Source organism: Musca domestica, unplaced genomic scaffold, assembly GCF_030504385.1.
Source record: "Musca domestica strain aabys unplaced genomic scaffold, Musca_domestica.polishedcontigs.V.1.1 10, whole genome shotgun sequence".
NCBI lineage: Eukaryota > Metazoa > Arthropoda > Insecta > Diptera > Muscidae > Musca > Musca domestica.
The window spans coordinates 12,189,991-12,217,324 of NW_026712115.1; the positions used below are offsets into that span (position 1 = coordinate 12,189,991).

At 34.5% G+C, this 27,334-nt stretch overlaps 1 protein-coding gene across 4 annotated transcripts in view; it reads left to right on the plus strand.

Annotated features, from left to right (window-relative positions):
* LOC101890869 (zwei Ig domain protein zig-8) overlaps positions 1-27,334 on the plus strand; it is a 358,699-nt gene that overhangs the window by 62,683 nt on the left and 268,682 nt on the right. The window lies entirely within an intron of this gene.

Sequence of the window (27,334 nt, forward strand, 5' to 3'; positions counted from 1 at the left end):
AGGAACTCCTATTGAAAAAATTGGCTAAAATGATGAAAATACCGAATATCCGGAGGTACCGTTTTATAGGGGATACACTATATCGTGGACCCATACAGACAATTCTCTTTCAGGGGAAGTAGAGTACTTAGAAGGAACTCCTTGTGTGGATTTTGAGACAATTTCATTAAAAAATTGAGCTAAAATCATCAAAATACCGAATATCAGGAGGTACCGTTATATGGGCGATATATGATATCGTTGACCTATGTAGGCAATTCTCATCCAGGGGGCAAACTACTCAAAAAGAACTATTTGTGTGGATTTTCATTGCATTGAATCATCAAAATCAAAAATACCGAATATCTAGGCTATATGATATAGTGAAGCGATATAGCCCATCTTTTTTTGCTTCCTATGTTAATTTGCGAACATAGCTAAATCGACTTAGAATTACAAATGGAATGACGAACTTAACATACTCTGCATACTAAAATAGCCCACAAAACATTTACTTCAATGGGAAGGATGTATTTGTTTTCTACTTTTTGTCATTATAGGCTTAGCATCAGTTTCATTATTGGTAGCTTTGAGTCGCAGTGACTTTACCAACCGAAGAGGTTGTTAAAAAAGGAAGACTTCAACAGCTTCATCATAGAGGCTAGGATATTTCCCAGCAACCCAGAGCCATATTTCGATTTTTGTTTGCGATTAAAAATATTTCTCATTTGTTTTGATCGACATATTACTTTATATTTGCTCCTGAAATTGGTTAGCTCTCCCCTAACGATTTCTTGACGTTTTTCCTCCTTTTTCCAAAGTAGATAAATAGACAGTGGCTACTCTTAGCTATCTAAGATTAGGGCTTCAATACAATTATATTTACTGTTCTTTGCAAAATCTCCCTCAAAATTATTTTGTTTAGAACGCCTCATGAATTGCTAAAATGTCGGATTGTTTTACCAGTTCATTCAAATATATTAATTTGACAAAAATTCACTAATTTTTCGTGCAGTAGATGGTTCGCGACCTATAAATGGGAAATACTTACAATAAAACTAAGGGCTGGCAGAAACACGGGCCGGGCCAGCTGGTTTTAAATAAAACACAGATATTTATAAAAACATAGTGAATCATAATAAAGAAGACAGACAAATTTTCCCCAATGGTTTCGCATAAATGCTGCGGTATTTTATTAATGCAGCGTCAAATTTCATATTTAAAGGCTTGAGTCGTCATCGGCTTATTCGCAAACCATCGGCTTAAAAAAAAAACCAAATAAGAAAAACTAAAGGTGTTAAATCGCACGAGCTAGTCTCCAAAACCCGAAAAAACACGACTGAGAAGTGACTAATGCAGCAATTGAATTGTTTCACTGGCTGTATGACATGTGGAGCCGTCTTGTTGAAACCACATGCCCTCCACATTCATTTCTTCAATTCTATGTAAGAAAAAAACTGGTTATTATGTCAAGATAACGATTTCACGAGTGCGTTCTAGTTGCGACACCCTTTATATCATTACATTTTCTCCCTAACAAGGCGACTCCAAACATCGAATTTGAAACAATTCCCTTAAGATATGTGACTAAAATCATTGAAATACCGAATATATGGAGATTCTGTTACATGGGATCAATACCAGAACAGAGATAGATTTCTGCTCGAATTCGGTTATAAAATATGGTTTAACGTTAAAAAATACCTTGACTTCGTTTGGATGCAAGAGTGACTTCCACGGACGGCCGAAAATGGCTAAATCGACATCGAATTTTATGCTGTTCAAGAGTATATCAACATTGTAGTGTATTTTAGTTAATATACCCTTCAAATTATGGTGGAGGAATGACAAATGACATTTCTGACCAATTTTAAAAGTATGTAATCACAGCTCAAAACGTTCATTATGTTAATGTGTATATTTTTGCAACAACAACGCCATATTCCGTTAAATTCAAAAATAATTTGAATGCCACTAAAAGTTTATGTTCCAAATTTTTATACAATGTTTGTCATTTTTATTATCAACGGCAAATTCCATTGAATAAATTATATATTTATGTGTGGATGTGTATATTTATTATTTTTGTTTCCAAGGTTATTGGCGAATTTTGGCTGTTAACGTCAAATGACACATTTTCAATGTTTGACATTCAATTTTATTCCTAAAAGTTTTATTAATTATCTGCTTTAGAAAGTTACCCAACACAAATCGATTATGTGATTAAGTTCAAAATTCTCATTTTCCTAAACATTCGATATTTGAAATATTGACGCTAATCTTTTCCAAATGACACAATAAAATTAGATTGCTCTGATCAAGCAAATTATTTGCAAATTTCTCTTCGGGTTTCAGTTACAAACAGACATCAATACATTCGAAAACGCTCGACTCCACTGACCTTTTGTTCTTCGAAAAGAAATTGAATTTCAAATTTAATGGCAGTCAAATGAGAGAGATCGACACCGAACTGGCGAACATGGCAATTGGATGTTCAATGACTTGGCAATAATGCCATAACATTTAGGACATTTGCGTCTAACGACAGCCATAAAACATAACGAATAAATAAAGGCAAGTTTGTTTTAAATTTAAGCGGAATGTCAATTTAATAGAAACTTTAAATAGACCGAATAACCATGCCGGAAGCAAAGCAGGCGGGCAGCTCACAAAGATAAAAGACTTTGCAAAGAATATTGGTAGAAACACAAACAAAGGATAACTAAGCAAATTCTTCGTGCATATAGACGAGCGAACGGCCAGTGGCGACCCATAAAATACACACATATCCTGGCGGTTGTGTGTGCCTGTGTGCGAGCATTTCTTTGGGAGTTGATGGTGTTGACTGACTTTCATGTGGGTGTTGTGTTGTGGATAAATTATCGATTTTCGAAATTTGAATGTCTTTATTAACAATTTGTAACGTTTTTTATGGGGGTCTATGGCATGGTATGAACAAATATTTATGTATACTGCCGTGGGAGTATATGGATGGTTGGATGGATAGATGGAAATTTCCCTGTAAATATGGCGGTTCTTGCATGTGTACGTGTGATTGTGCGGATGTAGGTCGGTCGATGTGTTATTGTGTCTAATGCTATTTTTGAATCTTTTCATGTTGAGGGGGGGCTGGAGAATTCTACTGATTGCACGCTTCATTAGTCAGTAAATCCAGTGATGAACAATGCTCGCAGAGGCATTCAATGCCAGCATGTTTAGTTCTCTTCAACTTAGAAAACTGTTTTGCTAAACAACAAAGGATAAAAAGGAATTTTTGTGGTATATTTGCCGTGGACAGGTCCTTTGCAACTGCAGGTCAATTTATAGGCAGATTCTTTAAATTTAGAAAAAAATATATGTGGGTGTGTAATTAGACCAATTTTATAAAATAAATCTGTACATATTTATTTTTGATTCGGTTCATTGGAACCGTATCTTTATTGATAAGGCAGAAAAATAACAATTTACTGCTATAAAAGGAATATTTTAAAAAAATCAATAGTTTATCAAAAGGTAGGAATCTTCTGTTCTAAAAACTATCACAAACTGGGTTTGAAGGCGGTTTTGATTATCTCATAGTGTAATAATTATCAATTTAATAATAAAAGCTTATAGTTTTCAAAATCATCATATATGTTTTGCGAAATTCAGCTGGGGTAACAGATTTATTGGTGAGGAGAGGAGGAGGAGAGGAGTTGTCTCAAAATCGAAGGAACTTCGGCATGGATTTCACATTATGTTAATATAATATAGAACGCATATAGCGAAAAGCCAAAGCACCCAAAACAAGGCTCTGTTTGGTGCCGATATTGATCCAGGGGAATAATTTGGTATTTTTTTTTTTCGAAAATGAGCAAGGTGTGGCGCTATCGTTATCGGGTTATGCTGAAGAAATGTTTGTTTCCATACTTAAAGATAAAAATATTGGCAAATCTTGGTTTCAACAGGACGGCTCTACGTGCCACACAGTCGAAAATACACTCGATGTTTTGCCCTGTTTTTGAAGATCGAATTATCAGCCGCTACGATTTTATACTGTTGGACTATTATTTATGGGGTGCCGTCAAAAATAAGTGTTACTCCGACAAGCCAAAAGCAATTGACGCCTTATAGAACAATAATCGTGAAGCAATTGGTGAAATACAGCTGCACACAATAATTTACTTAAGAATTGGACCAATGGATTAGGCTACTGCATGGCCAGCCGATGCAATCATTTGAATATTTGTCTCTCCTTTTAGTAACAGGAAGGTTAGTACTTGCAAATAAAAAAAGATTTTTGAGAAAATGTTCAGTAGTCCAAAGCATTCAGTAGCATTTTCAAAAAGAAAAGTTAGGTGGCGCATCCAGTACATTTTCAATACTCTTGCAGTTAGTATGTAAGTTCACACATCGAAATATTGTCAATTGTTTAATTATTTTAAATATAATTCCTCAATATATATAATATCTTTTTCAGAGCTAGTATAGAACGGAGATATTAACTAGCGCACACATATCGATATATCTATCAAATTCGAAATTTCCACTGCAAAACAAGCAAAAAAAAAAAAAAAAAAACTTTTCCATAAAAAAGATAACATAGTTTCTCGTCATTCATTTTAATGTCCCTATGTTTTGAATAGCTTAGGAAATCATTTTTGTGTTGCTCTTAATCTCATTCTTAATATTTAAAAGAAGTTATCTTTAAAGTAGACGTGTTCGCATCTACTGCTTTCAGAATTTTAATGACAGGTATTTTCTTGACTTGACCAAACTTGTTATTATTGGCAGTAATAATAAATGTAAAAATTGAAAATTTTTTCCTGTTGGAGAAACTAAATTGTTATTCACAAATGCGCTTCTACACATTTCCATTTTTTTCAACATAAATAAAGTAAAGTTTTATGTCATCATATTATACGCTCTGTAGTGCATTATCAAGTCGGTGCCACTCAACTTAATTGTGCATTACATTTATTGTTCATGCTTGCCTGCCTGCACGGATGTTTATGGCTGTGATGGTAGTTGTTTTGTTTTTCCATCTTTTCATCTCCATCTCCTCTCACAGCTCCACCGAGTGGAATGAATAAAAGAAGGCGTTGTTTCATAACATCAAACAATTTACTACTCCCTTACCCAGCAGCGTCAGCGCCAGCGTCAATATCTGTGCCGTCAAATACAGTTATTTAATCTCCCACTTATCATCATTTTCAGCTTTTAGCGTTCAGCCTTTTTGGCCATACTACAACGGAGCAGTATCTGTTTGTATAGCAGCAAAATTGTGGCTGATACTGATGTGTTGTAGATAGATGGATTCCTTTGAGAAATAAGAAGCGTTGTTGCTGTTTTTGAAACTAATACCAACGCTTGGCTGCTTGATGGGTCAGTTGGATGGTTCGGATACTCTGGCATTACTGTGCAGTTATATTCTCCATGGCTATTAGGATTAATGCGTAACTTCACATACACCCACACACACACACAAGTTTGAATGTGTGCATGTATAAGTTTAAATACATTGGGGCTTTTGGTGCGGCCAAAACGAACAATTGAAAAGATAAATTATTTTCACTGAAAGTTTGAAATAAAAAATTAAACGTTGCGAGAGGAAACTATAAATAAAAGAATAATTACCGCAAATGCCATGAGATAACCTTGAGTAATGATGTCAATTTGAGTCGCGAGGAAAATAACGTTAAATCTATTCCAAAAGAATACATTCTAGCAACATTAGGTGACAAATGCCACACATTAGAAGATATGTTTTCGTTTTAATAGCAGCAATATTTAATATTCATCCACAATTTATAAAACAACAGTTCATGAACATTTCAGTTTATAAACAAGACGGGAAATTTCAATAACACAGTACCAATATTCAATTCCATTTTCTTTGGATAATCTTTCATTTTGGCAACATCTGTTGCCTGCCTCATTTTTACGTTAATCAGCAACTTTCAAATATATTCTATGATTAAATTTCTTTGTTAATATATTTCGATGAAAGCATCAAGATATTAAAAAAGAAAATTAGGTCGGTAGCTCCAACACTTTTAAATTACAAAAAAGAAGTTAAAAAGTATCAATCGGTCATGCCGACAGGAGTATCTCTGGTTTGAATGACTGACTTGGACTATATTGATTACTTCCTTTACTTTATATCAAATATGTGTGTAGGGTAAGTGTACCAGTAGTCGGCACTTTTAGGATTTTCGCGTTTGTAATCGCTCACCATTCTGAGTGGAACTTTTCAATCATTACAAAGTTAATTTATTCAGATTTGAAATTTTGTATAGTTTTTGCAATAATAAATAAAGTTTTAATAACCTTTTATTAAATTTCATAAATTTGTAGTTTTATTAAAACAATGCTTTTTTGCCAGTAGTCGGCACCACTTGCCAATTGTCTGTATGGCATGTTGCAACAGTCGGCATACCAATTTTTTTGTAAGAATAATTAATGATAATAATAAATTAATTCATAAAAATATAATATTTTTGTTTAGTTAAACTGATTCGACGTCTTTACTGTACTTCTCTTAAGAATATGGATTGTTGAGGACTTTCACATACAGAAATTTAATTTTTATTAGAATAAATCATCTTTTCTTAGCGAAATTGTACACAAAGATAGCTGACAATATATTTGAAGTAAACAAAATATATTTAGTTATAAAAGTTTCATTTATTTGGGCTTAAAAATAAAAAGTGCCGACTACTGGGACATGCCGAACTTAGGCACACTTACCCTATATAATTTTTGAAAATGCTGAACTTTGGTGTGGGAGTTACCTAAAAGAGGGAATCAACATATCCCATTTTAACAGACATATTTGTACATATGAATATTGAGATACGCGATGTTTAAGGAAATTTGCTTTTCAATTTTTTTTTGGCATATATTTTAATATCTTGCGGGAAGGCATCAGAAGGATCTCTGGTTGGTAAAAATGTTGACCCGTTGTGGGGAGTGGGCACATATATTCATATTCACACTAGACCTTGTCTAGGTAAAATTATAAGATTATGCGAAGTTGGAAAATAATTAGATGGCCCATTCGCGTTTTATGGTTACTCAAAATGTTGATTTGTTTTGGGGTCTGGACAAGAAGGACTGATCCGTTTTACTATTCTTCATACCATATGTAGAAATATTGAGATGTACTAAATTCGAAAACAATCGGACTCTCATTTCAAATTTTATAAAGGATGTAATTATTTCAAATGTCGGAGGTACTTGAAGGAGAGAGGCGATGCATACCATCTCCGAACTCGATCTAGGTTTGATGATAATAGTACAATGTGCCATATCGGATACTCAAATGCCCCTAAATCAACTCCAAATCTCCTGAAATTTGTTTTGCACAAAGAGACCTAGGGTCAAAAAACGTTATTATGATGAGGCACGTTTTGGTTACATACCCTCTGCAGGCTTATGGCTAAAAGTGAAGGGTAAAGCAATTTACATTTTAAACGACCTTCCTGCATTTGTAAATGTTGGTCAATAATTTATTTTAAAATTTTGCAGAAAGGTCTAAAGGTGAGAATACATAAAAATCTTTTTTGACTGGCTCCTTCGGAAAATAAGAAAGGAGCGCCAGGATCGTTTTAAGTCAACCTAAAACTCTTTTGCTCCTCTACGAAGAAGCCAGCCGAGGACTTGAGCCAGTCAAAAAAGCTTTGTATGTATTTTCACCTTTATGTCTACATAAAGCCCAGAGAAAAGGACGGGTCACATAGGTCCCTGTTTCGGTATAGCATCTGAGTTATACATATTATTATAATTCAAATGATTGTGAGGATTTGCGTCATACACTATTTAAATACTATGTTCATGTTCTGATGTGCTGCAATTTAAACGGCTTTCAATTTTGTCCTTGGCTTTGTTAAATAACAAGACATAGCCGAATTTCGAGATTATTTCAGATTCGCAATTTTCTAAAGCCCTCAATAGAGGGTCCCCAAAATGTTGAAGCTTTTTCGCATTTGTATACATAAATTTTGTTCGTTTAAGGAATCAATGTTATAATATAAAAATATATTTTCTGCCGGATTGTTCACTCCACAATGCCTAAAATTTCAGCTTACCGCTACATGAAAGATATGCAAGCACTTAAAATATATTAAAAGATATTAATATTTCATAGCATAAAATTACACCGTTTTTCGATGAAGAATATGGTTAAGGTTTTAAAACACCAATAATCAACCTGACACAACAGAATCGTAGGCTTCCAAATTTCAACATTTAGTTTGAAGATCGATTTTATTCCTTGGAAGCTCAAAATTTCAATTTACAGCCATTTTGGCTGAAAATATGTATATTCCCCTAAGCGGTGCCGTAGCTTTACCATAACTACTGAGCCTTTCTCTGAACTTCAATCCTGCGGACATTGCTTAATCTCTTTAAAATTTCGTAATTTCCATGCATATTTTAAGGAATTACAAACAAAAAGATAAAATTAATAACGAGAGTTAATGTTTTTAGCTTTTCCATTGTAGCTAATTTATTAGGTACACCAAGAACTGGTAGGAGACAGTTCATATAACATAACATATAAAGAATGCACTGAAAGTGACTAAATTAAATGTATGTAAATCACTTTTATATAAAATTCTAGTTCTTAATTTCAAGCTGTTATCCTATGCTTGATAAATACAAGACAAATCATTTAAAGAGATTTAAATAACGATAAATCCAATACTATTATCTGCTAATTGAATTTCTTACTACCGAATTGCATTATTAAGTTTTGACACCAAAGAGGTTGTTTTAATAACGATTTATTTTTAAATCATACTTGCAAGTTATTTTTTATCCATTTGGTTTTAGACGGGGCCTATTTTGACCATGTACTTGAAAATTTGATTTTTATTGTACAGTGCTGTGATAAATACTTTAGCCGCTTTGAATACTTAAATGCCAATATTGCTACAGATGACATAAATTTGTATTTCATAAAAATGTTCGCGACTTCTACACATGTTATTTTCAGAAAAAAAATTAAAATTTTCTGTAGAATCCTGTAGATTCTTTTATAAATAAGACAAAAATAATAGCCAAATAGTTCACAATGTAGGACAGAAAATTGTCCATTGATTACATGTCCAAAAATGATTATATTTCGTACCAAGTTACTTACGAATTCAAGAAGGCAGATGCCCAGATTAATTTTTGTTTTTATTTCGAAACTTGAAATTTCATTCGAAGACACGTTCTCTCAATTAATGTAATAAATATATGGATTATGCAAATACAAGTATAGTTCTAAAATCTTTTTCCAACATGTACTCAAATAGCAATGAAAAATGACTGGGACAAGTCACGACGCCAAAATTGATACGGCAGAGCATTGTGTTTATTTAAGATTGTAACAATGTAAAAGTTTCCAGACATCTGATTTATACAACTTCACAAATTACATTTCGAAAATGGGGCATAGAGAAATTCTAGTTTCAATTTAATGCTGGAGTGGCTAAAACTGTATTTTATTTATGTAAAAAAACGACACAATGCAAACTTCAACGCTTAACAATGTATGTATATGTATATCAGTATACACATATACATATATTGGTCGTTTTTTCATTGAAAAAAATATATATGTATCAATGCTCCTGTATTAGCTAGCAAGCATTGCCCTCCCGCCGGGGACGTGAAAACAAACACTTCTGGTAAATAACCGAAATTTTGTCACCAAATGTCATAAAGCCAAAACAAAGTACACAAATAAAAATAAATCAAAATGTGATTTTTGCAATATGGAATTAATTTTGTAAAAGATTTTCTTTTTTTTTTTGTAGTACGGAAAATGTACAAACACATATTTACATTTGGTGTGTCAGGAATTTTCAGATATAACAACATTTATTTTGGTCCATTTGCAACTATAAATTTTGTTATTATCGAGCATGTTTGTCCACAAGCAACTACATATTTTGTAAATGTTCAAACACTCAACGCTTAGTTGAGTAAACTCATGCATCCGTACTCAGTAACAGAGGTTGGCCAGAAGAAAGCAATAAATATTCAAAATCAATTTTTACTTTTGGCAGACATTTTCTTTTTTCAATTTTTTATCATAATCTATGAATGTAAATTGTATACGGAAAATCAGTTCAGTTGTAATTCTCCTAAACATAAGATGGAGCGGAGCGAAATATTTTCAAGTACACTTACATACATACTATTCATGAGGTTTTTATGTAATTGTAAATGTAATTGATTGATAAATGAAAAAAAAAATATGTGTTATTTAGGTAAAAAGCAAAAAATATTAAATTTCGCCTAAGTTATTTATAAAAAATAGAAAATACCATAAATCGGGTGGTATCAAAACTTGACCTACACGGACAGTTGTTTGCAATAATGGTTTTTACCCTTTGGGAACAAACTGCAAAATTTACAGCCAATTCTATTGAAAATCTGAATCTAAAATACCATAAATTTATGGCGGATGTACCAAAAAATTGGCCGATACTTTCAAGTTATTATTAGTAGTAGTCCTACTGTTAAAAAATTAAATGTTGAATGCCCTTCATGGCTTTAGACCAGCCTCAGAGGTTTCAGAGAAAAATAATATAAGTGAGGTATATCCAATTGTGAATCGATTTTCACCGAATTCGGCAGAGGTATTTTTACCTCTCATACCAAATAACATTACTAGACAGGGTGAGATAAAAAAACTGCAACCAACTTCAGACTGGTGTCATTTTTAAGCCACTCGTCCGACAGTTGTTTACATGCGTACAATAGCATTTTGGCTCTCGTAAAAGCACTCCAGCATTTAAATGTGAATAAATATTTGGTGTCTCGTACCATTGTTCGTTACCGTGATACTGGTAGCGTAGCCCGTAGGAAGGAAAACAGCAACATCAGCAGAAATGGTTTGAAAAGTAAAGAAGCGACCTGGTCGAAGCCTGCGTCGCTGTGGTCGAAAAATGGCTCGTGAGCTGAACATATCGCTATATTCCATTCGGCAAATATTGAAAAATTAACTCGGGGTAAAGCCATTGAAATTCCAAAAAGTGCAAGAACTTACACCGCTATAGAAATAGAATAGAATTAAGTTTTCTCCGATGAGAAAACATTCCAGCAGTTCGTAAGAAAACAAAATTATCGTGTTTACTTGCCAAAGAGGTCAGCTGAAAATGTGCACCTTCGGTTGGCCACCAGAACTCAAGCGCCGGCCGTGGTGATGGTGTTGGCTGCCATAACAGCCGAATATTATCGCGAAAATATTCTGGAGGGTGTATTAAAGCCTTGGGCACGCAAACATTTTGTACGCAGACCTTGGATTTTCCAACAGGACTCAGCACCATCGCACTCAGCACGTGCTACTCAAGAATGGTTACAAAATGGGTTTCCTCGCATCATTTCCAGCGCACAATGTTCACTAAAATCTCCGGAGACCAATCCGTTGGACTATTGTGAATGGAGTATTTTGGAAAGCAAGGATGGCACTACAAAGTACCAAAGTCACGATCACCTCAAGCAAACGCTTCTCCGGGAATGGACCAAAATACCGGAGAGCATCATTCGGGCGGTGACGGTTTCATTGGCCATTTGAAGACCATAATTCGTGCCAAAGATGACGCATTCGAACGAATCTAAACTTATTCTAAAATTTGATGCTATTTCCGACATTTTTGCTTAGTATCGCATTCTTTTTGCATCAACAAATACTTTGAAGCTATTTTATGCACCCACAACCAGCGCATAGGCTAGATTTAGATTAATGTGCAAAGAAGTAGTTATGATTTTTTGAAAGCATATTCAATAAATAATAGCTTTGTAATTGTTTTATTTTAAAGCAATCTAAAATGTAAATTCATACCTTCATTACAAATTACGTTGCCTTGGAATGCCAGTTTAAATGAAAATACATTTCTAAGCTCCCGCCACACCACCTTAAATGGAATCGTTTATTCGATAATTGCGATATGAAATAAGTTAACTTACTTCTATCGTACAGTATCATAAATTGAGACGTTTAATTTTGTAGACATTGTAAAATTCTATTTTTTGATATCATTAAAAATATTCAATTTGATATTGAAGGAAATTCGAAAAAAATACAAAACACAATTGGGACAAATAAATACTTTTTGTGCAGAACGTGGTCTAATGAAGTGGAAAAATATAGCACACACACACGAGTCAGGTTGCGTATTAATGTTCGCTCACACGCACGCATGGGTATGAACAATGTACAGGACTCAAAGAAGACAAATAATAGAAGAAATGATCCGAAAATCTTTTCAGAAGCTTAATAACAGAAGTAAATTTCAGGGTGAGCACCGATAGGTATCACTGACTTCTGGCTGGGTTTTTATCATTGATTTATATGCATATCGTATACTTCAACGTAAAAATAATGCTTTCTTACCTAAACCATATATATGTATACATATGTATGTATGTGAGTATGTAAGAATGTGTTCACGTCGGCCTGTGTTTGAATATCTCAAAAATTTGCGGGTGAGGATTGAAGTTTTTATGCGAGTGATTTTACAAATGCAAATTTATACGTGGATGAGTATTTGAACACGTTTTGAATTTTGCCGACAACTGGAGGCAGCGAGATTCCATCAAAGGGAGGGTGGATCAAAGTGCGTGGTCCACAGTTGCAAAAGGATGTGAACAAATGTGTTAGTGTTAAAAATGAAATGAATTTACTTTTTTCCGTTGCGTTGATGTGGCATTGGTTCTGGTCCTGTTGTTATTTCACATCATATTCTTTTTATATATTACGTGACGTTCGTTCGTTTGTTTGGGAGGAGTAGATGTGAATCTCAATCCCGCTAATATCGAATGAATGAAAAAGTGAGCTAACGAACAAACGGCATGTAAACGAGCTAAAGTTAGACAATGATTTTTATTCAGTCATTACCCGCACTTCCGTAATATGACACCCCGACCAACAAGCACGCACATACCTTATGAACATACAATGTACATGTGTGTATGTATATATTTACGCGTACATATTTCATTTGGCGCACATTGCATACATATGCGACTACTTTGGCGAAAAGACAATGATAAACACATACACATGCACTCACACTAGCACACAACAAATGCCTACGATGTAATGTTTATTCAAAAACCTCAAACCAGCCTTCCGACCAACCAGCGAGGCAGTCATTCAGTCAGTCAACCAATCAGCCAGCCTGCCGAATGCGAACGTTGTTTTGATATGCAAATCCTGCACGTAAGAAATCACAAATCAGTTAAAATTGAAATCGAGTGAAAATCTGTGCTGTGTAAGACAGGAAATGAATATTTCTATTTGAGTGAGTGTGTGTGAGTGTTTGTGTGCATTTGGATAATATGTTCGCTCGTTGGAGGAAGAAAGTTGGAAGGTAACCAAAATGACAAGGCACTTAGTCGTTGTTACTTTTGTAACACAGCCTTTAATTGATTTTCATGCAGTTGTATTCTAAATACTGATTTATGGGTTCTTACGAAGCCATGGCAAATACTCTTCATATGACTTGGCGAACGTATTTAATTTAAGGCATTTAAAGAAAGATTTACATATATATATATATTTTTAAGTGGTTCTTGTAATTAATTTAAATTATTCAGCTTAAAGATCTAACAACGAATTTTTGTGTAAAGCATGAGCTTTAATTTTCCAGTGCTGTTATATAACGTCATCCGCTATCTTGTTGAATAAATATAATACTCCTTCAAATTCATTTTACGAAAACGGAATTTTCATATAAAATCAATCTTTCATCATCACCCTCTAAGGGGGTGACATCAGAAGATATGGGAGTATGAAGTTATAGTAGTGTTCGATTTTTTTAATTGGTCGTTTGTGTTCTGTGCCAGTTGGAGTAATCCCTATTTTTCCAACTTTGGTAGACATTTTGGGCTGTGAAAAGTTTGGGGAACATAGGATACAGTTCCCACATTTTACACGAGATCCTGGACGTAAAAGCTACTTTAAGTTCGGCAGGATAACATTTTTATGCCCTTCACTTTGTGAAAACTTTCCTTATATGGGGGGAGATCTTCTAAGTACCAAAACCAATCTGATTTCGTTATATGCGCGCTGCTTAAAAACCCAAGAGTCGGACAGAAGGATGAACGTGGCAAAATTGGGGACGAGCAATTTTACTTCTTTGGTGAGGAAATTAAGAGAAAACTCCAGCAAGATCTTTAGAAGAATGCAGTTAGAGTTTTGTATAATAAACTATATAGTGGCTGGAACCAAAACGGGAGCCTATATAGACAATTTTATACTACAAAGATTATAATCTATTGCATGTTTTAAAACCAAATTTGACATAATTTCGTGGATAAATGTGACTAGGATTATCAAAATACAGAATATCTGTCTATATATCAAATACGAACTATTGTATGAAAACCATTGACCAATATGAACAATGTTTTGACATCGGTCGATGAATCCATTATGAAGTACAAATACCATAATTCACACAAATCTATTAGAAAATGTGGTTTAAATCGTCAAAAAATCAAATATTAGATAACATAGTCCTAGATATTCATTGTTCTGCTAAAATTCATCACGAACAACAAATGTCACTTTTTAGGCAAATTGGTTAAACAATGTGGCTAAAACCATCAAAATACCGAATATCGAGAGGTACCGTTATATGTGGACTATCCCAAAATGTGAACCGATATATATCATTTTCAATATCAACCATCCTCGACACAATACAAACTACTGTGATAAATTTCCACGTTAAATAATATGGGCTGTATCTTGATTTTATAAGACAGACAGACGGACATCGTTAAATCGAAGAGAATTTTATAGTGATCATGAATATATATTCTTAATGGGGTCTATGACGAATATTTAGGAATGTTACAAACGGAATGACAAATGTAATATTTTTCCTTTCCATGGTGGAGTGTATACAAATTTTACGTTGTGCTAAGCTTGAAAAATAGAGTGAAAAGCTTCGATTTCTATGAGACACATTTTTATATCTTTAACTTTATGGCTGATGGGAATACCGCATCACTCTCTTTTTTACTTTCATACAAAAGATCGAAATTTCCAAAAAAAAAAAAAAAAAAAAAACGAAAGAAAATGTATATTCAAACATGGCACATTCTAATTTTAAGATTAGTCTCAAAAACGGTCATCTTTTAAAAAATATAAACTCTCGTAAAATGTGAAATTAATATCCTACTTTCTTTAAACTTAGCATATCCTAATATTTTGATTTTATTTTCAAAATTTTGTCGATATTTCGGTTCGCTCAACTTTTGTTTTTTCTTTACGGTTTTGTTTTTTAATTTTGAAATTTTGTGGAGGAGTTGTACTTCCTTGAACCGATATATTCTATCTTTACACAATTTAGCAGATAAGCAGATAAAGTTTGTACTAAATCGGAGACCCCTTTTCTATTATCATAGTATGAAGGTATAGTAAAGAAAGAAAAGGATGGACACACAAGCTAAAAAAATTGATGATCATAATATGAATTCTCGGAAAGTAATATAACTGCAAAGAAAATAATCAAAATTCGAAGTGTGCAGTATTTATGTTTTTAAGTTCAGCTAATCTTCCTAACCTAACTGCCTGATTCTTAATGAAATGAAAACTGTATTTCGGAAAAGTATAACACTGCCACTATCTTCATACACTCCATATCTCTTGTGATATGTTTCCCCCATTCCCTCTGGCCGAACAAATATAAAAAATGTGTACGTCTATTTACATAATCCTATGAAACTAGATCTCTACTCAAATTTGTGTTTATGTAATTCTCGTTTCATTCTTTTTGTTCATGCTCTGACCATTATGGCCTTTCGACAGAATAGCAAACACAAAACGTAGTAGTTTAAGTCAAAGAAGGGACATTAAACGAAAGGAATATACAATGAATTTGAACATTTTACTGCCTGGGTATTGCGTATTCTGACCAAAGGCCAACAATGTTTGCACAAATATTTGCTCTAATTCTTTGATTATTTCTTTTTCTGTCCGGGTACGTAGGGCCCTCCTGCATATGGAAACACAGATTTTAATCTTCTAACCACAGTCGTTAGATACAAAGTCATTTGTTTTGTCATTACATATGCGGTTGAAGGAAACCTAATTAAACTTTGGCCATGATTGCTAATGCTGAAATCCCGGAGGCTCGCTTAATAATCTCGGGAGAGAGTAACAAGTTCCATCAAAAGAGAGAGATGATGGAAATTTTATGCAGAAAAAAGTTTTATTTTTGTGATAGATCAACAATCATTTCCCCAAAAATATCTGAATACAAATATTTTCTTAGTGGATGAGTTAGATTGTTTTTGAAATGCCCTAAATTTTCCTAAGTGTTGCACTTGGAGCACAGGGGTCAGACTTGTTTGTTTGTTATAAACTTTAAATAATTTGGCTTTTTTAGTTCCTTTTGTAAACCTACTTCAGTTATAGTTAACAACATTGGTTCTGTCGGTAGGTCAATATTTAACGAACATCTAAAAATGTTTGAAGTTCACTTTCAGCAGACCTCTTTTGCAAGTAATCACGATCATTCTGTTTGTTTACAAACTGCTGGACAACGAATGTTTTCTCATCGGAGAAAATCAAATTCGGCAGTTCACCACTTTCGGCCAAGCGAAGCAACTCTTTAGCTCTTTTGAGTCTATTTTCTTTCGGTAGCGTTGTAAGTTCTTGAACTTTTTGGAATTTCAATGTCTTTACCAATATATGCTGAAAGGAATATAGCGATATGTTCAGCTCACATGCCATTTTTCGGCCCCTGCGACGCGGGTTTAGATCAAGTCGCTTCTTTACTGTTCGAACCATTTCTGCTGATGTTGCTATTTTCTTCCGTCCACTTCCTTGACGTCGGGCTACGCTACCAGTATCATGGTAACGAGCGATGGTACGAGACACAAAAAAATTTTTTTACATTTAAATGCTGGAGTGCTCTAACGATAGCCACTTATGGTTTTCTAGCCAAATATAAAGAAATCACACTATCACGCTTGAATACCATCACGAATAAAATTTTTTCCGGAAAATTCTCACCAAAATGCTTTCTACGCTTATAAAAAATATATTGAACTGTCGCTGGAATAATTTTAGCAGCTGTCGGACGAGTGGCTTAGAAATGATAGCAATCTGAAGTTGGTTGCAGTTTTTTTCATTTCACCCTGTAGATACCACCAAAACTATAAAAACGATACAAGAAAGCACTACAAGCTCCTAAAATATTAACAGAAATTCACATTCTGCTTCGTTGAAGTCATTAAAAACAGAAATTTTTTGGTGGATCTAAAAAAAACCAGTAAAGAAAGTCTTAAAGTCGGGCGGCGCCGACTTTATGATACCCTACACCACTTTGCTAATTAAGTAGAGCTCCACATAACAATTAAAAGTTTCTATGGGAGAATTCAATCATACACGCTATGATTATAATTATAATTTAAAGTTCAAAGGACTAAATTCGGAATTGTATTGCCCATTTGGTGCACAATTAACTTGAAATCGGATAAAGATATATATGGGAGTTATATCCAAATCTGAACCGATCTCGATAAACTTTGGCAACGATATTTCTGAGCTGTATTTGATATATTTCCCTGAATATCGTTGTTACAGAGTGCATATTACGGTTGTGGGTACCAAATATAACAAATCGGATGAATAATATATATGGAAGCTATAACTATATCTGAACCGATCTGAACCAAATTTGACATACTAGCTACTAGACTCAATTCGGTCGTAAGTGCCAAATTCCATCCCATTTGGACAAATATTAGACGTTTGGTGCACAATAAAAGGTAAATCGGACGATGTTATATATGGGAGCTATATCCAAATCTGAACCGATCTCGATAAAATTTAGCAAATGTATTTCTGAGCTGTATTTGATATATTTCCCCGAATATTGTTGTTGCATAGTGCATATTACGGTGGCGGTGGACAAAAATAACAAATCGGATGAACAATATATATGGGAGCTATAGCTATATCTGAACCGATTTCGATCAAATTTGGCATACATATTTTCAGGCCTAGTATGGGTGTATGTGCAAAATTCCATACAATTCGGGCTGATATTACACGTTTGGTGCACAATAAAAGTCAAATCGGTCGAAGATATATATGGGAGCTATATCCAAATTTTGACCGATTATCTCCAATTTCAATAGGGTTCGTCCTTAGGCCAAACAAAAGACCTTTGCAAAATTTCATCTGGATCGGGCAATAAATGCGACCTGTACTTTGTTTACAAAAATACATGGACAGACGGACGGACGGACGGACGGACGGACGGACGGACAGACGGACGGACAGACGGACGGACGGACAGACGGACGGACGGACGGACATGCATAAATCGACTAAGAATGTGATTCTATGCAGATCATCAAAAGGAACTATGGGTCTATCTCGTTTCCTTCTGCCTGTTACAAACAAATGCACAAAGACATAATACCCTGACCACCTTGTGGTGTAGGGTATAAAAACAATAAGGAAAGCTCAAAAGTCGGGCGGGGCCGACTATATGATACCCCACACCACTATGCATATTTAGTAGAGCTCTCGTAAAAAGGTTTATACAGGGCATTTCAGAGCTCTATGAGATATTTGGTACAAAATCAAAATCTATCTAATTCTATCGTGCATTTTACGAACTATAGCTATCTCTGAACCGGGTTTCTCCAAATTTGACGTATTAGCTTCTAGACTGAATTCGGTCTTATGTACGAAAATTCAGGTGATTTGGGCTGATATTGGCCATTTAGTGCACATTTAACCCGAAATCGGATGAAGATATATATGGGAGCAATATCCAAATCTGAGCCGATGCCGATAAAATTTTAAACAGCTATTCCTGTGCTCCATCTAATACCTGGTACCAAATATCACGGTTGTGGAGTGAATATTACGAATGTAAGGGACTAAAACACTAAATCGGATGAAACATATATATGGTTGCTATAGCTATATCTGAACCGATTTTCACTAAATTTGATATACTTGCTTCTAGGCTGAATTTGGTCCGATGTACTAAAATTCAGTCCATTTGGACTTATATCGGCCATTTGGTGCACAATTAACACGAAATCGGATGAAGATATATATGGGAGCTATATCCAAATCTGAACCGATTTCGATAAAATTCCAAACAGCTATTTCTGTATCTTATATCTGGTACCAAATATCATTCTTGTGGAGTGCATATTACGAATGTGAGAGGCTTAAACACCAAATCGGATGAAACATATATATGGGAGCTTTAGCTGTTTCAGAACCGATTTTCTCCAAATTTGTTGTATTTGCTTTAAGGCTAATCTCGGTCACATGTGCCAAAATTCGGGCCATTTGGTGGTCAATTAACCCGAAATCGGATGAAGATATATATGGAAGCTATATCCAAATCTGAACCGATTTCGATAAAATTTAAAACAGCTATTTCTGTGCTCCAACTAATACCTGGTACCAAATATCACGGTTGTGGAGTGCATAGTAGGAATGTGAGGAACTTAAAGATAAAATCGGATGAAAGATATATATGGGAGCTATTGCTATATCTGAACCGATTTTCTCTAAATTTGATATACTTGCTTCTAGGCCGAACTCGGTTGGGTGTGCCAAAATTCAGGTAATTTGGACTGATAGTGGACATTTGGTGCACATTTAACCCGAAATCGGATGAAGATATATATGGGAGCTATATCTAAATTTGATCCGATTCTCACTAATTTCATTAGGGTTCGTCCTTGGGCCAAAAAAATATTGTTTGGAAAATTTCATCTCAATCGGATAAAAAATGCGACCTGCATTTTGTTAACAAGAATACATGGACAGACGGACGGACGGAAGGACGGACGGACAGACGGACTGACATGCATAAATCGACTCAGAAAGTGATTCTATGAAGGTTCTCAAAAGTAACTATGGGTCTATCTCGTTTCCTTCTCCATGTTACAAACAAATGCACAAAGACATAATACCCTTACCACTATGTGGTGTAGGGATAAAAAAAATTAAGCGAAGGCTATAGACGTGCGTGGCCGACCATGTGATACGCTACAACACTACAATATGGTAGAGGCCACCTTATATCCAAATTCATTTTGAAAGATTTCGCTTTTGAAATTATGTCATAGAGCACTGTCCAGATATTACCCTTAGCTTTTTGACCAGGGACATTTGTCCAATATTTACGCACTCCGTTGGCTGTTAGTTACACCTAAATATTAACCCATGGTCATCCAAAATGCTAGATTTCTTCCCTGTTCTTCACTCTCTTTTCATGCAAAATTCCGTGTCAATAGGTTTCAATTGTGTGATCATTAAAATTATTCTGTTTTTGGTTCATTTGAACCCCTAAATATTTTGCAAGAGGCCCCTCTGTATCTCCAAATAAGGACTTATTTATAAGATTTGCTTGTCTACGATATTTGGCTATCTTAGACAATGAAATCAGTATAACGTCAGAAGTTAGCCATTTGTGTATTTTGGATTTCGACTGTAAGCTATTTTCAGCGTTTCAGTGGAATGGAAATTTTGGTATCTTTTTCACACAAAAGTAATTGTCCCTTCTACTCGCTGTCTTAAACTCTAATTTCATGTGAGATTTCGTGTCCTTTGGTTTCTATTTGTGACCTTTAAAACGACTGCAAAGTCAAGAACAATTTTAGTTGTTGGTCCATTTAAACCCCTAAATATGTTGCGGACATATTTAAAAACAATAAGCCTAGCCCTTCTGAGCCTAATCCTACCCTCATGAAAATTTTTGTGAGGAACGGACGATATTTGCCGTCTGTATATAATAACCCCAACCAGATTTGTAAGGCGAAAAAACATTACAGAATGTACACTTCCATATTATAAGTCAAATTGAAAAAATCGCATGCGATAAAATATATGAAAAAATAAGAAAATCACAAAATACTACAAAATTTTTATTCACATCATTATTGGCATCTTTTAATGCAATATTTAGCTTTTATGCCATTGACAAAATTTGTCAAAGTCGGTCCAGCCATTCCTCAGATATAAGCATTCTAGGTAACATCATCTTCCTTCCCTATATATCTCCGATATATTTATTATCGGCACCTACGTAACGATCAGAATTGACCTTTTAGTCTATTTGTGGTTTCGCCGGGATTAAAAATATTCGCGGTTTAATGGAAAATTTGACTTTTATTTAACACAAATGTTATGGTCTATTTCACCTACTAAATATTAGTTAATGACCATCAAAATTGAAAGGCTTTTGCACAGCCTAAACTCTAGCCGCATGCTAACTTCCGCGTCGATTGGTCTATAATTGCAAATTTTAAAGCAACTGCAAAATCAGGAAATTCTTCAGTTTTTTGACCTAAATATCATGCGATCATCTCCAAAACCAATAGGCTTCTATTCTGACCACAACCGTACCTCCATTTTCAATTTCACGGACAATTAAATTTCAAAATCACGGGCATACATAGCTAGATCGACTCAGCTAGGCGAGACAGGAAGATTCCTATATACTGTTCTATGTGGGAAACCAATATTTCGAGGTGTTACTTAATTTTTGGCCCAATCAAACTTATAATACCCCCAACACATAGTATTGTAGGGTATAAGCATGAAACGGTTATTATTTTGTAGTAAGATATAAAATGTATTTTTTATTTAAGTTATTCTTTACGGATGCAATTCCAAGCAAGATCTCAACAAAAATGCATACCAATTCCATTTAGTTTATCAATAACTTGGTTTTAAATTAAATCTATAATAAAGGAGTTGTCCAAATCATATAAGAGTTGTTATTTTAACAGTTTTTAAGTAAACAAGCCTTGTTATAAACAGTAATCGGTTTAAAGATTTTTTCAATTTAACAAACAAGGCTGACATTTGGTTGGTTAGTCAGTTAAATCGAAAAACTGCTGTACTATTAGCATCTAACTTTATTTAAATTAAGATGATAAAAAAATTAGAATAAAGGCAACTACAAATGTGTGAAAGCTATCAAGTATGAATCCATGAGAGTATCAAAAGTCCAAGTGCTTCAGTTACATCTGCTGTTCGACAACATTTTTTTAAATATTTAACCATATTCTGTGAGTGGTTTGCCAAAATTCATAATTTTTGTGCTCTTTAAAAAAAAATAGAAATTTTATTGAACAACAAATGTCATTGCAGCAAACAGAGAAAAACCAAATCAAAAGTTTGAAATCTTCGACATTCCCGTTTCCTTTAATTAACAGTATTGGCATGGCAAATTTCATTACCGCAAAGAACTTCTTCCATTCATAAAATATTTATAGATTTGTTTCAAAAGTTCGTTTGTCAGTCTTTCCTCACGGCTGGAGAGCAACTGTCAAAATGTAATTAAAATTCATTCCTAGTGGTTTTTATTCATATTTGCTAATCTTCGCTGTAGCAGGTCTCAGGTTACATATCAAATGTCAGCTATGCTTCCTTTATTTGCAGGGTACGAGGATAACAAAATGTGCACTTAACCTTCACAATGACTGAATGACTAAATGAATGAATGGATGAAGAGAAAAGTTTGTTTGTCACAGCTCATTAATTTTGTGTCGCGTGCCATGTGCAAGTAAGCGGATTTTTACAAATTCATCATTTGCCTTTAGCTTTGTATACCCTATTTACAGTTGTTATTCGTATCCCACAGTTTTTTCTTGGGATATATTCGGCTTAGTTGATATATGTAACAGGCTCTGCCATTGTCAACTTTAAAAAAGCCAAAATGTTGCTCGCAAACCGACATGAACGTATTGACGCACATAATTGAATACAAAGACATTTATTTGTTTCGCAAACACACCCACACACACAGACATGTTATGAATGACCGTCATTTATTTTGTTTTCTTTTCCATCTGCCAAATGTTTCAAAATAAAAAGCGAATGGTATGTAAATTTGAAAAATTGCCATTAGCATATTAGCGGTACTTTTTTCCCCGGAATTTCGCTCCATAATGAAGTAATGAACATTTTTTAACCTCGTACTATGAGACATGGCATTCGCATTTTCCCCAGATGTTGATGAATAGCAATTGCGGATAATGCTGGAAGATAACACATGTAAAATGATCCGTGATATTATTTGCAAATGACATAATTACCAAGACATTTGATTCACTTTTAAATAACCTGGTTAACGATGTGATGAAACGGTGAAGTCAATTACAAAAGTCTAAGAATGTTTAAATTGAGTCTGTCTTTGAAATGGTCTTGTTATTACGATAGTCATTATAGGATCGTGGAGTGGTGTTTGTGCCTGACCAAAAAAATCCTGCAATTCTGGAAATAACATGCAGACCAATCATGTTCCTCTTACGCGCTCTATAAAAATACCGAGCGTCGGTGGGTGCCGTTATATGGGGGCTATAGGCAAACCTGAACATGTATAGACAATATTCTGCCATCAGAGCTAGAATCCATTACGAACCCCAAATACCAATTTTTACACAAACTCATTACAATACCGAATATCGGGAAGTACCGTTATATGGGGAATATACGAAACGTAGACCTATATATACAAAGCAAAAACCATCAAAATCGAATATCGAGATGTATCGTTATATGGAGGTTACAGACCTAATCAATCAGAGGTTGAACCCATTACAAATGTGGCTAAAATCATTAAAACTCGAATATGGGGAGGTACCGTTATATGGCGGCTGTATCCAAACTTGGACCGATGTATCTCATTGTGTTATGTAAAAGAAGGTTGGTAATCTTAGACGCAATACAAACTATTGTTCCCAATTGTTAAGCTCTACCTCAAACAACGTGGACTGTATTGTGTTTTCAACATACTTAGAATTTTATGCTGGTCATATATAATTTTTATGGGGTCTATGACGAATATTTAGAAGTGTTACAAACGGAATGACAAATTTAGTATGCTCTCCTTCCAAAGGGGGAGGGTATAAAAACACTGTTTTTACTGAGTATAATTTGTCAATTATAAAATTACAATTATGGGATAATTCAATACACATTTTACCGAGGGGTAAAATATTAAAATTTCAATGTACTTCACTTTTAGTAGCGAATTTAAGATAAAAAGCATTTATTAAATATTTTTCAAAATGTTTAAATTACTGAACAGATCATATAAAAATTTAAAAGTGAGAATAAGGATTCGAAAGTTTTTCATTCCTTGAGTGTTACATTTGTTAAAAAAAAATAAAAGTTTCAGTTTTGATTCGCCATTCAGGAATATACTACAAATTTATCAAAAAAGTTGAATTCGTCAAACCTTTTTAAATATAACATGACTTGAATCCGGATTATATGAAAAGTACGTGTACTCAAAATCTACGTGTAACATATTGGACAGACATTCCTGAACCCCCTCGTGTGCCAAATATATGTGTAAATGTTAATTTATTTATTAATTGTCATCATGTGGGCGTACGACGTGAAATGCCAGTGGATGTAATCACTTTATACGAGACATTTTTCCTTTCAACTCTATCGAAATGTTCCATCCAGTTATACGGTACTCAAAATTTTTAAAATTTTGGCGGAAGTTGTTAGCCAACATTTTAATTTTTTGCGCTTAAAAAATTGGTTCGATAACTGGCGATCAAGTTGAGCTATGATATTGCCAGGGGGCAATATTCAATATTCTCTATTGATACAATCCGATATCTGGAAGGTAAAGAATATGTGTGTATGTCACTTAATGCGTGGCTTAAACGTACTCATATCGTTTGATGGAAAATCGCTTTAGCTGTTTAACGGCTGACGATTATGGTTTCGTTGTTTGTCGGCTCCTAATGATTGGGTAGATTTTGGTCGGCAGGGTACCCTGCATTTCTCGATTCGAACAAAATCGCACTATATTGTCAGCAGGATACGATCGTGTTCGAGTTGATAATTCGTTGAGGATCTGAGCAGGCGACTACACCTTTTTCAGTTGTAACTCGAACAATTTTTGACTAATTGCAATTCGAATTACATGATTCGAAAAATCCAATTGTAATTCGATTTTTCCAATTGTTATTCGAATTTCTCCATATGTATTTTGATTTATTGAATGTGTAATTCGAATTGCTCTATTTGTAATTCAAACTATTCCAATGGTAAAACGAATTTTTCAAATTTTAATTCGAATGATTCCAAGTGCATCTCGAGTGATTCCATTTGTAGTTCGAATTATTCCGTTTGAAATTACAAACAGAATCATTCGAAACAAAATTAGAAAAGTTGGAATTACAAATGCAATAATTCGAATTAAAATTGAAATAATTCAAATTACAAATAGAATAATAATAATTACAATTTTAATAATTCGACTAACCAATTGAAAAATTCGAATTACAATTTCCATTTTCGAATTACAACTGAAATAATTCGAATTACAAATAGAATTCTCATATTAAAATTAAATTATTTCGAATTACATTTGAAAAAGGTGTAGTCAATTTACTTTTCGTATAAAGAAAAGGTAACGTGTTGATTACATTAATAGAGGGAACAAATCTCAAGAAGCGTTTGAACCACTGGGAGTGAACAATTCGCAGGTTCATGCTTTTGTGACAGCTCTAGAGACCTCGCAGCACTTGACGCCACACATTGCAGTACAAGTTCCGGATAATGCGTCATTTCTCCAGTTTAATTGTGATGGTCTCCGAGGTAAAATTAACGAAATCGTAAGCTTCATGAGTCGAAAGAACATCAAGGTCGCAGCAGGCTTCAAAGTTGTGATGTATACAACGTACTGAGGAAGGATCGCTCCAGAGGTGGAGGTGGAGGATTAGCGTTTCTATTGCACCACTCTGCCCAGTACAGATCTATCTCGCCTGAGCTTGACTCTAGTGACCCGAATATAGACTGTATGGGTGAGGTATAGAAGTGCTCAACGTGTACATTCCGCCGTTAAATAGCTGTGCCCCACGTTATATGCCTAATATCAGTTCACTACTGGTAGGCAATAATCGTCTGGTGCTAGGGGATTTCAATGCCCATCATGAATTATGGCATTCCGTCCTAGGTAATGACCAGAGAGGCATTACGCTGGCTGAGCAAATTGATAGCTACAAGTTTTGCACAGTGAATGAGGACGCGCCCACTGCCACATTTCTCCGGACATATCCATCGTGTCCCCAGGTCTGACGAATGACGTAACACGGTAATCAGTCATTTTTCTAGGCTCAGACCACCTCCCCATAATTGTCGCCATCAACAGACCACCCGTCTTCATTGACTCTGAACGCCGCAATTTCCTTAACCACGGGAAAGCCAATTGACCAGAATTCAGAGAATATACCAATCGATAATTGCAATCTGTATATAATAACCCCAACCTGTGTTGTAAAGTGAAAAATATTACAAAATATACACTTCAATATTATAAATCAAATTGAAAAAATCGCATGCGATACAAAATATGAAAAAATAAAAAAATGTCACAAAATACTACAAAATTAATATTTACATTATTATTGGCATATTTTTATGCGATTTTTTTAGATTTTATTCTTTCATGCTAAGAGGGCATTCAGAATTGACAACATTTTTCAAAATCGGTCAGCCATTCTCGAGATATAAGCATTTTAGCTAACATCCTCTTCCTTTGTATATACACATTGTACATATTTCGCTTTATATATATCCGATATATTTACTATCGGCACGGTCAGAATCGGTCTTTTCGTCTATTTTTGCTTTCGCCGGGATTAAAAATATTCGCGGTTGAATGGAAAATTTGACTTTTATTTAACACAAATGTTATTGTCTATTTCACCCACTAAATATTACCCGATGACCATCAAAATTGGAAGACTTCTTCCCAGCCATAAGCTCTAGCCCCATGCTAACTTCCGCTTCGATTGGTCTATAATTGCGACCTATAAAGCAACTGCAAGATTAGGAATAATTATAATGAATTGGAGTCAAAAAGGATAAGAAATAATAGTTGGCACACTTTTGGTTCTTCAATATACGCTTTTAAATGGTCGGCGACTTCAACGGTCTACTTAACATTTCACGAAAACGCTCATCGTCTTTGAACAGTTTGTTGCTACATTTTAGTGCATTTCAAATTACTCGGGACAAATCAAATTTGCAATTTTATAAAATTCCGATGGTAAAATCTTGCTTCTTAAATTCTGGATACAGCTACGAAAAGGCATCAGTTCACTTTTAAATTTCCTTTTAAACGTATTTAAAAAGTTTATTGGTGTATTAAACATGTCAACATGGATGAGCGAATGAAACGAAAACATTTTGCTCTAATTAAGAAAAAATCTGTGGGTCCCAGCCAAACAATTTTTATTTATTTTTTAGCACAACAATCGAGCGGTTCTCCGGCCAGCAGCACCAACACGAGTGAACAAACGACACAGGCAAAAATAAGTTGTCAGTGTGTGGAGGAAGATGGGGCGG